Source organism: Agelaius phoeniceus, chromosome 7 (assembly GCF_051311805.1).
Source record: "Agelaius phoeniceus isolate bAgePho1 chromosome 7, bAgePho1.hap1, whole genome shotgun sequence".
In the NCBI taxonomy this organism is placed as follows: Eukaryota; Metazoa; Chordata; class Aves; order Passeriformes; family Icteridae; genus Agelaius; species Agelaius phoeniceus.
In genome coordinates, this window is record NC_135271.1 from 5373017 (window position 1) to 5387500 (window position 14484).

Sequence of the window (14484 nt, forward strand, 5' to 3'; positions counted from 1 at the left end):
TATGCCCTGGATTATGATGGTTCTTAAATCCTGCATATGACCACGATGGTTGGGGTCCTGATTGTTCCCGTTGGGATTTTGCAAGGGCCATTTCACATCAGCCGCGGGACCTTGAACATGTTGGGTGTCCCAAATCCTCATTCCTGCCCTTCTAATCATCCCTCTCTCCTCTGTTGTAAATAGGATGCCTAGAATGGATTGCATCTCCACCCAAGTATATATGTTTGGCCCTAGGAACTGATCCACTCTTTCTGCTACTCCTATAGGGTCTTCTAATAATTTTCCCATCTCTTTCTTAAACTCATGGACATCTCCTGAGTTCAAGGGGACAGTAACAAACCCCATCCCAGCTTGAGGTCCTCCTAATGCTATTTCTCTGAGAGGGAACAACCCACTGCTCTCTCCTTCTTCAATTACTGTTCTCATCTGACTCCGAGTACGCCTCCTGCAATCCGGGGAGTCCGTGACCTGCTGTCTATTAGGGGCCGATGCTGGGAATCATTTAGGGGGGGTTCAGGGGGAGCTGGTGGTATATACGGGGGAGGATAAATAGGAACATATTCCTCCGGTTGAGACTTTTTCTTTTTGTCTTCCTCCCCTTGACTTCCCTTAAGGGGGAACAGCCTAGCTGTTTGCTCATTACTTTCTACCAACCATAATTTAGCATATGCACTCTCCTCCGAGTTCACTGGCTCTTTAGAATTCACATAAATGTTCAGGGCTTGACAGACCCAATCATCGAAGGATCCCAAAACGGGCCAGTATATACTTCCTGAATCCAGATTCTTGCCTCCCCACGCTACCATACAATTTATCATTTTTGCCTTATCCTTCCCCTTTCTGGAGGGAAAATCATCCCAATACTTAATCATTAATCCTAACGGACTGTCCTTAGGTATTGGGGGTAACTGGGGACCCTCCCCCATGGGATCAGAAGGCTTTCTTTTCTTCTGCCCCATCTTCCAAGGCACCTCCACACACACGCACACAGAACCCCTCAGTCGTGGCTCACTCCCTCACGGGCTACGAGAACCGCACTACTAGAGGGTCCCTCTCCCACCGTCCGCCGGTGGACGTCTCATTCACCGTGCCCTGGGATCCCAACCCCAACCAAGCGGTTCACCTCGTATACTCACGCGTCCTGCGTCGTCACTCGGATCTTCGTGCACAAAGTTACAGGGTTACCGGTGTTTTCCTTGCTTATTCCCGAATTTAGGTTCGTCAGTCCAGATGAGGGGTCGGTGAGAAGGCCAGGGCCACCAGGTGGTGGGGCGCCCCCCCAGGATTCTCAAACCAACCCCATTTTCTGGATCCGAGTCACGGCACCAAATTGTGATAAATGAATTCACTGGATTCAAGGATCATAAAATTATAAATTTATTGTTATTATGCAAGCAAGAATAAGCAAAGTTCAGCGCTGGGCAGCCGGGAGTCTCCGCTCCTCTAGGCTCGCCCTGTTCCTGTCCCCAAAGTCCACCTTTTATTGCCTTTTTCTCCCGGGTCCAGGGATGACGTGGTCTGTCTTTTGCGCTTGCTCGTTCAATTGCTAGGGGGTCTTTTTCTGCCTTCTGGTGGTCGTGGGATGAAGGCTCCAAGTCTTCCTCTTTTAACCGCTGAGTGAACTTTTCCTTCTAAGGCCTACCTATACAGTGGAATTTTCAGAACACTATACGATTCCTGCAAGCCTAAGCAATTCTTGTGAGTTTAGGGATTGCTATTACAGCTCTCCTCTGTGACCTCTTAGGTGAACTTTTCTTTACCATGGAATTCCCAAAGCACTATACGATTCCTGCAAGCCAAGCAACCATATGTGGCTATACATTTAAGAATCAAGCGGTTTTAGCTATTTAGTTATTGCTTTGATATTGTATAAATATTTAGCTATTGATTTAATTAATGAACAAACGTATTGCTACTTATTACACTCATCACCACCTTTACTGCGCATGCTCCACCACTCGTTTTGGTTGTCGCACAAGTCCTTGGGGGTCGTTGTTTGATGAAGGCCTCTCTTCTTCCTCGATGTCCTTTAATTCACCTTTGGGTTACACATGCGCACCCAGCCAGTACAATGTAATCCAAAACTAACATATTAACTACATTTAAGCATCAAAGCAATAAATCTCTTATAGCTGGCATTTTTCTGGGACCCAACCAGATTTTCCCCTCTTTCTGTTAATTTTTAGTAACTGTTATCTCCTGCATTTTCCTCCTGTCCTTGAACATCTGCAAGGTGGGGGCGGTGGAACCCCTCCTCTCCCTTTTTTCTTGGCATTACAACTTTTAACTGTTTTATTTCAAAATATTAATTACTGCATCAATATTGATTACTGTTTCAATTTTGTCAGCACGAATCATACCTATTTACCACAGCTCTGTTCCTCTCTCTTGCAGCCCTTGAAGGCCTGACGGAGGACATGAGCAGTGCTGTGTCAGAGCTGGCATTTCAAACACTGCATGTCCTCCGAGCAACAGCCAGTGGGCGATATTCCATCTTCCAGAGGCTGCACGATCAGCTGCGCAGGGCATGGATCACTCGGCCTCGTCTGTCACGGCTCGGCTGGCTGCACTGCTGGAGCTCTGAGGAGAGCTGATCCGGGAGGCTCTCTTTGCTGGGGCAACCTGAGCCAGTGGGGATTTTTAGTTTTCTGTAAGATTTTTCTTTTCTTCCATTCTATTTTTTATCCTATGTAAATATAGACTGTGTTATAATACACAGAATATCAGGAGATTTTTTTTTGCTGCCCAGGGTCTGTAGGGCAGAGGGGAAGAGGGGGAAAAGGGTGCTTGTGCTCAGCCAGCTGCCCCGGCGTGCAGTGCTGCAGGGAAGATGGCCAGAAGCCCCTTGGCCTTTGGTGGTTCTGCTGAAGCCTTTGTGCTGCTCACAGAGCGGCTGGGCAGGGGCCGGAGCTGCGGGGATCCCTGCCAGAGCGGTGCCTGGAGATGGCCACAAGGCCTGTGCCAGGCAGGAAGTGCCATCCGTCTCCTCCTGCCCGTGTGCTGCTGCCTGCCTTGCTGAGGGCTCCCAGGTGCCTCTGGATGGGGCTGCTCTGGAGCTGCTGTGGGGCTGCGGCGCTGCTGCCGGGCAGCTTGGCCGGGCTGGGGCAGGGCCTGAGGGGCTGGGGCGCTGGCAAGCCCTGAGCAATGGGGCTGTCAGAGGCCACAAGCAGCCCCCTGGCAGCCGCCTTCTTCCTGCCAGAGCTGACTGGCAAGACGGATCCCGGGCACTCTGCAACTAAGAGCATCAGTGTTGTTGGAAACCCAAATGCAGGGAAATCTCAGACCTTTGGTCTTGTCGGCAAAGCTTAGAATTAAACACAGCAGTTGAGCTGAGACCTTGGAAAGGGCTTCCAAACTTAGGTGCTAGAAGCGAGAATGCAGATTTCTAGTTTATAGCAGACACAGGGAGGAAAGTTGAAGTGGAGGAAAGTTTAGAGGTTTAGAGTCCAAGACCTAGAAAAAATCAGAGTGGTTCCAATGGTAAACAAGAAGTTTAGGATGCAGTGCTGTAGGTTTCTTGTGTCTGTACTAGAAAATCCCAGGGACAAATGTTTGACAATTAACACCTTTAACTGGGAGGATCAATTCCTGTTGTGCTTGTACCAGAGTCTGGGCACAGAGGGGGTTTCCAAGGGCAATCTTGGTCCATGTAGGGCTGAGGCTCTGCAGGCTGCTCCAGCCCCTCTGGGTGCTCAGGAACAGGGGTTGCAGTGCACCCTCATTAGCCCTGGGGCTGCCCAGGGAAGAGCCATGGCTGAGGCTCTGCAGGAGCAAGCAGGCTCAGCCCTGCTCCAACATGGGATCCCATGGCACAGGACACGCTGGGATTTGCCCCTGCAGCTCCCAAGTGTGTCCAGAGAAACTGCAGGCAGAGGGTGACCTCAGTCAGTGGGACCCCTCTGTGCACAGGGACCCTCACTCCTGGGGGGGCTGTGCCAGCTCCTCCAGCGACCTCCAGCCCTGGAAACCTGGAGCAAGTGGAAACCACAACTTTGCAAATGCTGCCTGTGCCCAAAGTAAATGCAAAGAGAACTGGGATGTGAAAAAGAAAATTTGTTTATTTCCGGAAGAACAGCAACAATACCGAACACTTTTACAACGTAAGAATATTTCTAACAACAGCAATCCATGGAACGTATATACATAAGAACCTATCTAGTAAAAATATATGAAACGTATTTACAGAAGACAAAAAAAAGTCCTAAATCCTATTCCTGAAGAGAACAAACTGTAAAACCTATGTACAAAAGGGTGGCATCCCTGTCTGGAATGTCCATCAGTCCTGGACGAAAAGCAAGTGTGCCATGGTCACTCCAATCAGGCACAGAGGGCTCTTCCATGTGCCCCCAGGCTGGCACATGCTGGCACAGCAGGACTTTGCTGCCAGAGCTGAGCCTGGCTGGGTCTGGGATGGAGCTCGTGTGGCCCAGAGCGAGCGCAGGACAGGCTGCGGATGGCACCAGACTCCAGCGCACAGGGTGCCACGTCCCTGAGCAGGGACCAGCCCAGCTCCAGCCTGGCAGCAGGGGCCAGGCTGCCTGTGGGGACCACATGCCTGTCCTGCTGCTGGCATTGGTCTTCATGCCAAGATCATAGGCTCTTCCTCATCTTTTCCATCAATGTCCATGTCTTCAATGTATTCTTCCATTTCCACTTCCATTTCTTCTTCCACATCCATATCCACCTCCATCTCTTCCTCTCCAGTCTCTTCCTCCATTTCCACGTCCTCCTTTGTTTGAGTCTGGATATCCACCTCCATCTCTTCCTCTCTGTCTGTGACAGCCTGCAGAGGTGGCAAAACCTCAGAGTGGGGTCCCTGTCCCACACCATCCCACAGAGCTGCACCCCACCTGAGCAGCTGGGGGTGTCCGCCTCCATGGAATGGCACCATACCTTCCTCAGGACAAACATAAGCATCCTGCAGTGGTGGATGACAAAATCCAGGCACTAGGGAGCTCTCAGGACTGATGGAGGGAGCAGGTGTCAAGAAGGGTGGCAGGGGTGGACAGGAGCAGAGTGCAGCGTGGGCTGACACAAGGGCCAGTGGTTGAGTTGTGCTCTTTGCTGGGTGCTGGCAGTTCCGCCTGGAACGGGGGATGTGACATCACAGTTCCCAGGAGTCCAGGGCCAACTGAAGTGGGCAGCGGGGATCCCTGGATGGTTGGGTTTGGAAGGGACCCTGAAGATCATCTTGTTCCAAGCTGAGCAATCTTCCCCCAGGCCTTGGGGGAGCCCTGTTGCCAAGGATGGGGCACCCACAGCCTCTGTGCCCAGCCTGGGCCGGTGCCTCACCACCCTCAGTGTAAAACAGCAGCTCCCTTAGATCCAGCTTCAATCAGCCTCCTGCACTTGAAAGCCATCCCCCTTGTCCTGTCAGCAGAGGCCCTGTTGAACACTCTGTCCCCTTCTTTCCTGTGGGACCCTTCCAGTCCTGCACAGCCACAGTGAGGCCTCCCAGGCTCTTTCCAAGCTGAGCATCCCCAGCCCCAGCTGGACAGCAGTCAGTCAGATCAGGGGATGTCAAGGCTGAAGGGTAGCAAATAGTATCAGGAACTGAGAGATGGAAGCTTTAGACCCAGGTTTGCCTCTAAATTGTACAAAATTAATAACAGTGGAGGGGGAAATGGTGAGACACTTGTTCTCTTCTAAGTGGTGAATTTTATTGTATTTTTTTCTTCTTTTCTGTCATGCTGATCCAGGTTTTTCTGTTGGAAAGGAAGCTTGGCACAATGTCCACTGTCTTCTCCATTTCTGCAACACCAAGCAGAGTCTGGACAGGCTGATGATGCAGAGCAAAACCAGCAAATATACTGGTGATCCTGAGCCTGGGGGTGCAGCTAAACCCAGGCAAAAGTAATTTCTGGAAAGTTGAGCCTGGTTTCCATTTTCTTGAGTTTGGCTATGCCAACTTAACCAGTCATTTATAAAAAAGCAAATAAAAAGCTCAAACCAAAACAGACAAAAACCCAAATAAACAAACCCACGCAAACCAATCAAACAGATAAAAAACCCCAAATAAAACCAAAGGCAATGAGGAGTTAGTATTAGTTGTGAGGATATCACAGCAGGCAAATGGCTGCTTCCCACAGGATCACCATAAAAAGCCACATCTAACAGCTGCTCCAAAATATACCCAACAGGAGAAAAATAAAAAGTGATCCATGGCAACTTTGGGGGCAGCTCCACATGAAGGTGAAGGATGAGCCCTGGTACAGATCCAGCATTCCCCACCCTCCAGGCTGCTGTTTGCTCCTGATGAAAGACCCTTGCAGGACTGTGGCCCCTCTCAGTGCAGTGTAAATCATTGCCACAGCTCTCAGCTGAGCCACCGGCATTGCCAGAGCGAGATCCAGGCACCATCCTGAGCATCTGTGGAAGCTCCTGAGCATCTTCATGCCTGGAACCACAAAACACCTCAGGCTCTCCCTGGACTGGCTTTTCAGGGGAGGTTTCCATATCCCTGGGAGATCTGTTCATCCCTCAACATGTCTGACTTTGTGTACAATGATGCATTTGGGTTCCTCCCTTGCTCCTGTGTGCCAGTGAGAAACCATCCATGTGAATGGAGGATGTTGTGAACAGGAACATTTATTCCTGGATTGCCATTTTGCTTCACTGTCACTCAGCTGAGCATTGTCCTTATCTGCGGTAACCGTGACTTTAAAAATCCCGCCTGCGCCGCCGTTCCCGCCTGCCAGCCGACGGAGCGGGCGGGTGCGCGGTTTCGCGGCTCGGCGCGCGGGAGCCGCTCCGTCGGCAGGGACGCGCTGGATCGGCGTTCAGCTCTGCCAGAGGCGGACAAAAAGGCACGGCACCTGTAATAAGTAGCAATACGTTTGTTCATTAATTTAATCAATAGCTAAATAATTATACAATATCAAAGCAATAACTAAATAGCTAAAAACGCTTGATTTTTAAATGTATAGCCACATATGGTTCACATATAGTTGCTTAGCTTGCAGGAATCGTATAGTGCTTTGGGAATTCCATGGTAAATAAAAGTTCACCTAGAGGTCACAGAGGAGAGCTGTAATAACAATCCCTAAACTCACAAGAATTGCTTAGGCTTGCGGGAATCGTATAGTGTTCTGAAAATTCCACTGTATAGGTAGGCCTTATTAGGAAAAGTTCACTCAGCGGTTCAAAGAGGAAGACTTGGAGCCTTCATCCCACGACCACCAGAAGGCAGAAAAAGACCCCCTAGCAACTGAACGAGCAAGCGCAAAAGACAGACCACGTCATCCCTGGACCCGGGAGGAAAAGGCAATAAAAGGTGGACTTTGGGGATAGGAACGGTGCGAGCCTAGAGGAGCGGAGACTCCCAGCCGCCCAGCGCTGAACTTTGCTTATTCTTGCTTGCATAATAATAATAATAATGAATTTATAATTGTATGATCCTTGAATCCAGTGAATTCATTTATCACCCTTCCTTCCTTCCTTCCTTCCTTCCTTCCTTCCTTCCTTCCTTCCTTCCTTCCTTCCTTCCTTCCTTCCTTCCTTCCTTCCTTCCTTCCTTCCTTCCTTCCTTCCTTCCTTCCTTCCTTCCTTCCTTCCCCCATCTTTTAAGTGATGTTGGCATTTTTGGATTAGAGTAAAAACTCACTGTCTAACATAGGTGATAAGTATTGAGAAGTTATTGTCAATAGTGTACACGTAGTTTTTAGTATAAAAAGATAACACCACACAGTTCCCCATGGTCCCTCACAGGCCCCTCATGGCTCCCTCACAGTTGCCCAAGACCCCTCACAGCCCCTCACTGTGGATGCCATGGGACAGAGAGAAACAGCAAGTGTTTCTCACAGCAGCTTGTGAGAATTATTAGCAAGTTGTAAGAATGTGAGAACTTAAGTACAAACAATCTGCAAGTGGTGTTCTTCTACTTCATCTTTCATCTTTCTCTTCTTCTCAAGGACGGTGTTTTTGTTAACGAGCCAATCAAACAGAATATATCGTATCACTCTATAAAAACCGCACGGTTCTCTTGAATTAAACCTTCTTTTAGTCTTTCTGCAATACTGCCTCCTGCCTGTTCCTGTGTCATTCTCGGCGCAAGAGTGACACCTCACGGCCCTTCATGGCCCCTCACAGCTCAAGGCTCTTGACGGCCCCTGAGCCGCCTCCGGCCCCTCCATTGGCGCCGCTCTTTGCTGCTGGCCAATGGCGGCCCGAGTCTGCAGTGACGTCACCGCTCGCCGGGCAAAGGAAGGCCTGGGGCTGAGGTGCCCCGGGCAGGCCGGGAATGGGGTCCGGGGGTCCCCGGGCTCATGGAATCGGGGGATCCAGGGGCTGGGAGAGGAGGATACCCGGGAAAGGGGGTGCAGGGGTTGTCGGGGCAGAATAAGGGGCTGCAGGGGGTCCTGCAGCTGGGGAAGGAGATGCGAAGGGTCCCAGTGCCCAGGAATGGGCATTCAAGGGGGTCCCCGGGGGGCTCCCCAAAGCCCCTCCCAGGGGGCAGCAGGAGCTGGCTCAGGAGCTCTGGGCAGAGAAAAGGGGGTGACCCCGGCTTGGGGAGGACATGGGGGACTCACCCACGCTCCCGGGGGGACACGACCCCCGGGGACCCCCCCTCACCTTGTCCCGCAGGGGAGGCCGAGCCCCAGCCCAGGCAGACGAAGCCCCCGAGCCCCGGCAGCATCTTGGGGGCCGTGCGGGGCCGGGAGGGGCAGGATCCGGGAAAGGGCGGTGGCTGCCGGGTTCCGCGGCTGCCTGGAAACCACGAAGGCGGCGGCAGCGTCTGTGACAGCGGCGCGGCCTCAGTTGCCTGAGAACGCGGCCCTGGCTGCTTGTGCGCAGCCTGGGCTCCTGCAGGCGGCTTCACTGGGCGATTCGCCAGGGGAATTGTTCGCGGAGCATTGGCCTCTGCAAAGTTCCTGAGCGTGCAGAGCATTGGCCTCTGCAAGGAGTTCATCAGCGTGCAGAGCATTGGCCTCTGCAGAAAGTTCCTGAATTTCCTTTGGAGGTAAAGATTGACTCAAGTTGAACTTTTTGGTTTTGTCTCATCTGCACTCTGAGAGAGAATGCCAAAGGGAAATACAGGATGGGATAATGCCCGTCTTCTGGTGCAGCAGTTCAGTGCACTGCACCAGACACTGGCCACAGTTCTGCACTGCCACAGACATGTTTTATGAAAAATCCTTTCCTTTGGGTTTTTTCTCCTGAGAAGCTGAGAGACCTCAGGAACAAAATGTAAACAATGGTTATCTGCTGCTGTGGAATGCAACAGGTGCATCTGTGATTGGTCTCCTAGAGTTGTTTCTAATTAATGGCCACTCACAGTCAGCTGGCTAGGACTCTCTGTCTGAGACACAAGCTTTTGTTATTCATTCTTTCTTTTTCTATTCTTAGCTAGCCTTCTGATGAAATCCTTTCTTCTATTCTTTTAGTATAATTTTAATAGGATATATATCATAAAAGAATAAATCAAGAGTCAGATCCTCATCTCTTCCCTCATCCTAAGACCCCTGTGAACACCACCACAATGCACAGCTGAGTGGATGAACAATATATGCTCTACTGATTGTGCCTTTTTTTTTGCACTGAAGGAATGCAACATTTTCTAAATGTACTGGTCTATACTTTTTTTTCCCGTCTAGTGGTTGCTTAAAGGGCTTAAAGGTGAATGAGGTCTGTTCAAGTTTCATCAAGTTTCAGTGGGTTGTTATCATCTGGTTATTACAATTATTAGAGAGAGGCCTGTGAATTGAGGTGCAAATGAGACCATGTGCCAAAATCAATAGTCTGGATTTTATGTAACAGTAAATGTGAGGAAGACAGAGAGAGAGAAAGGAAAAGAAAAAGAAGCGGGGGGGGGGGGGTGGCAGGGGGGAGGATGGGGGGTTGGGAAGAAGGAGAGTGACAGAGACAGATGCTAAGTGAAAAACATCACCATTCCATGGATCCCATTGGCATACCATCAAATCCTCTTCTGGTCTTCTCTGTGGTGAGGTCTCGCAAAACGTAAGACTCCAATGGATTCCTGCAGATTTGGGCAAGGTGGGACCTCCCAGGTGCCTCCCTGGGGTGGGGCAAGTTGGACTCTGTCTATTGCTACTTTCAAATAATATAAAATCTTTAGCATCTGTCTGTCCTTTGAGTCTGCCATCAATTGGCTTCTGGATTTTCAGATCTGTTGTGTTACTTTGCGTGCCCTGCAGTCGTCTGGTGCAAGGCCTCAGGAATGGGTCTGGGGGCACTGTGGAGGTCTTTGGTGGGAGATGTGTGTGCAAACCTGGCCTCAGCAGACGAGTCTGTGGCTATGACTTGCCCACCTTGAAGCCAGACAGAGCTGATTTTCAGGACAGCTGCTGGGTTTGGCTTTGTTGTGGATAGGTTTTTCTCTGCAGCCTTGTTTACTTCTCCCCAGGCCTGAGCTCATGGGACAATAGTGTCACCTTTGTCTTGTCTCAAGTTCCCTTCGGCAGCTTAACTCCCAGTGCCAAGTTCCAGTCCAGAGGCATTTTCAGGGAAGGGTGGGCTTGGGTGGTCGCAGCCTCTTTATACAGTTTTGTCCCAATGGGCAGAAAGTCCTTTCTAACAATTTTTAAGCCATTAGCCATAACATTCCAGTCTCTCCCAAGTCCTGTGAGGAGCAGCTGAGAGAGCAGGGGTGCTTTAGCCAAAAGAAGAGGATATCCACTCTAGCTATTTTAAAGTAATCTTTAGGCTGCAGCTTTGTCTGTTCTAACTATTCTTAATGTTCAGATTTTTAGCTCCAGGTTTCAGTATGATCCATCTTTGAATTGCACAAGGCAGCCCTATAGTTCAAATAAAGTCCAACTAGAGGCCTAACATACTAGCTACTTACACCAAACAAGCACTTAGCTACTTTCAAATCATAGAAAATTTTTAGCACCAGTATGTGCCTTGAATCTGCCATGAATTGGGTTCTGGATTTTCAGAGTTCCATTGTTGCTTCTTCCAGTTTTGTTGAGGCATTGTCACTCATCTGGGAGATCCTGCCTTCAAATTGGCTTCTGGATTCCCAAAGAAGACCTCGACACCTCGTCTTTTGTCCAGGGAAAGACTGACATCTTTCACTGTAAGTACCCAGTGGGCTGTGTTAAGGCTGCAAACTGCCCTGGTGTCCCTGCTCTCCCTGCCCCTGCTTTAGTGCAAGCAAGAAAATGCATCTAAGTAGGTAATAAGAAGAAATATTATAGTAAGGCTACAAAACGCAAGTAATAAACGACACAATTATGAAGGTTTCTTTAGAGATGAACAGAGAGGGGGAATTGTGGGAATCTACAAAACCAGAGGGTTTTGGGAAAGCTGCAAAAGGCAGCCTCAGATACAGTAGAACTGTGATTAGAGCTAAGCAGCAGCCATGAGATAGGTCAGCAGAAAAATTATTTAAAAAGTAGAAAAGCAAGGACAAATAGAACAATGGTCTGTGTATTAACACTTGTCTAGAATAACTCCCTAAGCTACAGAAAAGTTTATCTAGCAAGATATTAGGAGGGTTAACGCTTAATAATGGAGCTCTGTGCATTGTGCTTTAAGGCTTACAAGCAGGTATTGTATTCAAAATAAGCAAGCATTGTTTAACCAAAAGTAAGAGTGCTTATAGTGGTTGGATAGAACTACTGTCAATGTGCTTTTGCTTTGTGTGATTGGTCAAGAAACTTATAAAGGAAGTTGTAACATTAAGTTCTTGGTTTGCTGCCTGGGATGTGAGCTGGTGGCATCTTCCCATTGTCATAACCATGTAATGAGAGTGATGCTGGAAAATAAAACAGCTCAAGGCAGTTCCACAGCAGTCCTGTCCCGTTTGTGATTTGTAAATAGCCCCCTGCTGGTGTCAAGACCAAGCTGCCCTTGGGCACCTGAGCATGTTGGGGGGGAAGCTCAAACTCTGCCCAAAGCCCTGTGAGACAGGGCTGGTCCCAGCTGGGAGAGCTTCCAAAGCAGCTGTTCTCTCCCAGCTCCTGTGTGGGCACAGATCCAGCCCTGCAGACACAGTGTACAGCAAAGCAAGTTATCTGCTGCAGCACGCCCAGAAGAAAATGTCTCAGACCCTTTGTGTCCTAGATATCTTTTATGAAAAATCCTTTCCTTAGGATTTTTCCTCCTGAGAAGCTGAGAAGCCTCAGGAACAAAATGTAAACAATGATTATCTGCTGCTGTGGAATGCAACAGGTGGATCTTGGATTGGCCCATGTTGGATGTTTGTAATTAATGGCCAATCACAGCCCAGCTGGCTCAGACAGAGAGTCCAGGCCAGAAGCCTTTGTTATCATTCCTTCCTCTTCTATTCTTAGCTAGCCTTCTGATGAAATCCTTTCTTCTATTCTTTTAGTGTAGTTTTAATATATTATATATCACAAAATAATAAATCAAGCCTGTTGAACCATGGAGTCAGATCCTCGTCTCTTCCCTCATCGTAAAACCCCTGTGAACACCATCACACCTTTGTTCTGCAGGATGGTGGAAATCTTCCTGTGCTGGGAATTGTCCCCTGATTTTGGTTTACCATGTGTTGATGGTATCTCTCCCAAAGGAGTTGGCTTGTCTTGAAAGCTCTGGATTGGTAGGAATCTTGAGGGCTGTACAGTTCTTTCCTGCTCCCTGGAGCCAGGGCCACAAATGTCCCTTGGTGTCTGGAGCTCACTTGACTGAAGATGCCCCAGTGCTGAGGCTCTGTCCAGGAGATCCCTCTGTTTTCTTCTCTGCAGGGGTCTGTGAGCCCAGAGAGAGAAAACAAATGCTAATTAACAGAGAGAACTACAACTTGGACACATTCCTGTGCTCCTCACCCTTGGTGCAACGTTCTTTTCTTGCCTCTCTTGGATTCACCCAGCAGTGATATCTCCTTGCTGTGAGCTCTCAGTGCTGTACAGGGATGGAGTCCGGGCAGTCCTGAGAGCTCCTGCCTATTCTTTGAAAAGGTCACTGCCTCAATGCAATGAACCTAAAGAGGAAAGAAATGCCCAAAGAGCAGAAATCCCCAACCATGTCACATGCAATCACGGAGAAGCTGATGGGACAGAGCCATGTGGTTGGAGTATGTGTATTGCACTCTGTATTGTTAATTTATTGGTGCTGAGTATTTCAGCAAGCAACTTCCAGGGCTTCCAGGACTGTCCTGGACAATGTGACCACAAATTGTTCACCAGTGCCACTTGTTGAAGAAAAGCCTTTCTGAACAAGCCCAACTCTGAGGCTCTAGCTGGTTTATTTTTGCCTTTCAGCTGCTTCCCTCTAAGTTCCTGTGGGAGAAGTTTCTCAACATGAAGAAGGCCAGCACTGGCGGGAGTTTTCTACCCAGAATTTTATACCCCAGAATCTATCTTCTGGGGAAGACTGGTCCAAAGGTAGCCTTTTCCTGCTCTTCTCCTTTCTGTTTGATGGGAAGTTTGAAGAGGGTGTGTGCTTGTGACAGGCTTGCCTCCAGCCAAATACCTCAGTGTGCAGGTGCTGTTGTCATTGCAAGCTGCTGTTAGAGGTGGGCTGGGAGTCCTGATCTGCACTCAGCCAACACAAATAAGCTCTGCTGAAGCTGCCTAAGTGTAGCTGCCATTGCTGAAACAATGGGGGGAAGGCTGGGGACACAAAGGCACAGCATTGCCATGTGCCATTCTCCTGCTGAAGGAGCCACCTCTTGCTTTGGTGTGGTCACCATCAAATGCTTGGGGTCACAGGATTCCCTCCGGAGTGGCAGCGTTGGCCTTGGAAGGCCGAGGACCTGCAGGAATTACTTCAGCTTTAACAAAACAAATTGCCTTTATGCTTTGGGCTGGAACAATGTGTTGGAGCCTGAGGGGGTGTTAGATTTTGCAGGCTGCCAGATGTACAGGGGACTGGCCCTGGGCAGAGGTGAATGGATGTGCTTTATCTGGATCAGTGCCTTCTTAGAGGTGTGTTTGAAGCTGCTTTTCTGGCAGGACTGGCTCAGTAGAAAGCACAGTCCCAACGGGTAGGTGACTGAGGTGGGCTGTTGTTATGAATGAGGTCCCTATATGTCTAATTTAATAAACCAACATTAGAATTTAGCAGCAATTTTAATTGAGCAGCAATTTTATATGAAATCATGCAATCAAATATAATCAGGCAGATACAAAATAATTTGGCAGTGGTTTGGATAAAGCATAAGCAAAACCAGTCAGGATACAGGGGGGTTTTCTCACGCTGCCTCCCATTCAAAAGATAAAGAATGCAAAGACAACTTCTAGACTGGATGCTAATACATATTCATCAATAATTTCCTGTCAATGTCCTCCTATTTTTGATTCTTGAAATCTATGTCACTGTACTGCACAGTGCATGCTCTGCTTGTTTCTAAGGGGTCTTTTGGTTTTGGTGGTCGCTTCCCACGAAGGCTTCTCCTCATCATCACTGTCCTTTTAACAAGCCCACAAGCTGCACATGCACCCCAAGTCTTGTGTTATAGAAGCCAGCATTATATTCCAAAAAGAAGCCTTATGATTTCATAGATACCTGGAATCATCCCAATTTTGTCCATTTCAAGGCCGATTCTTTAATTATCCT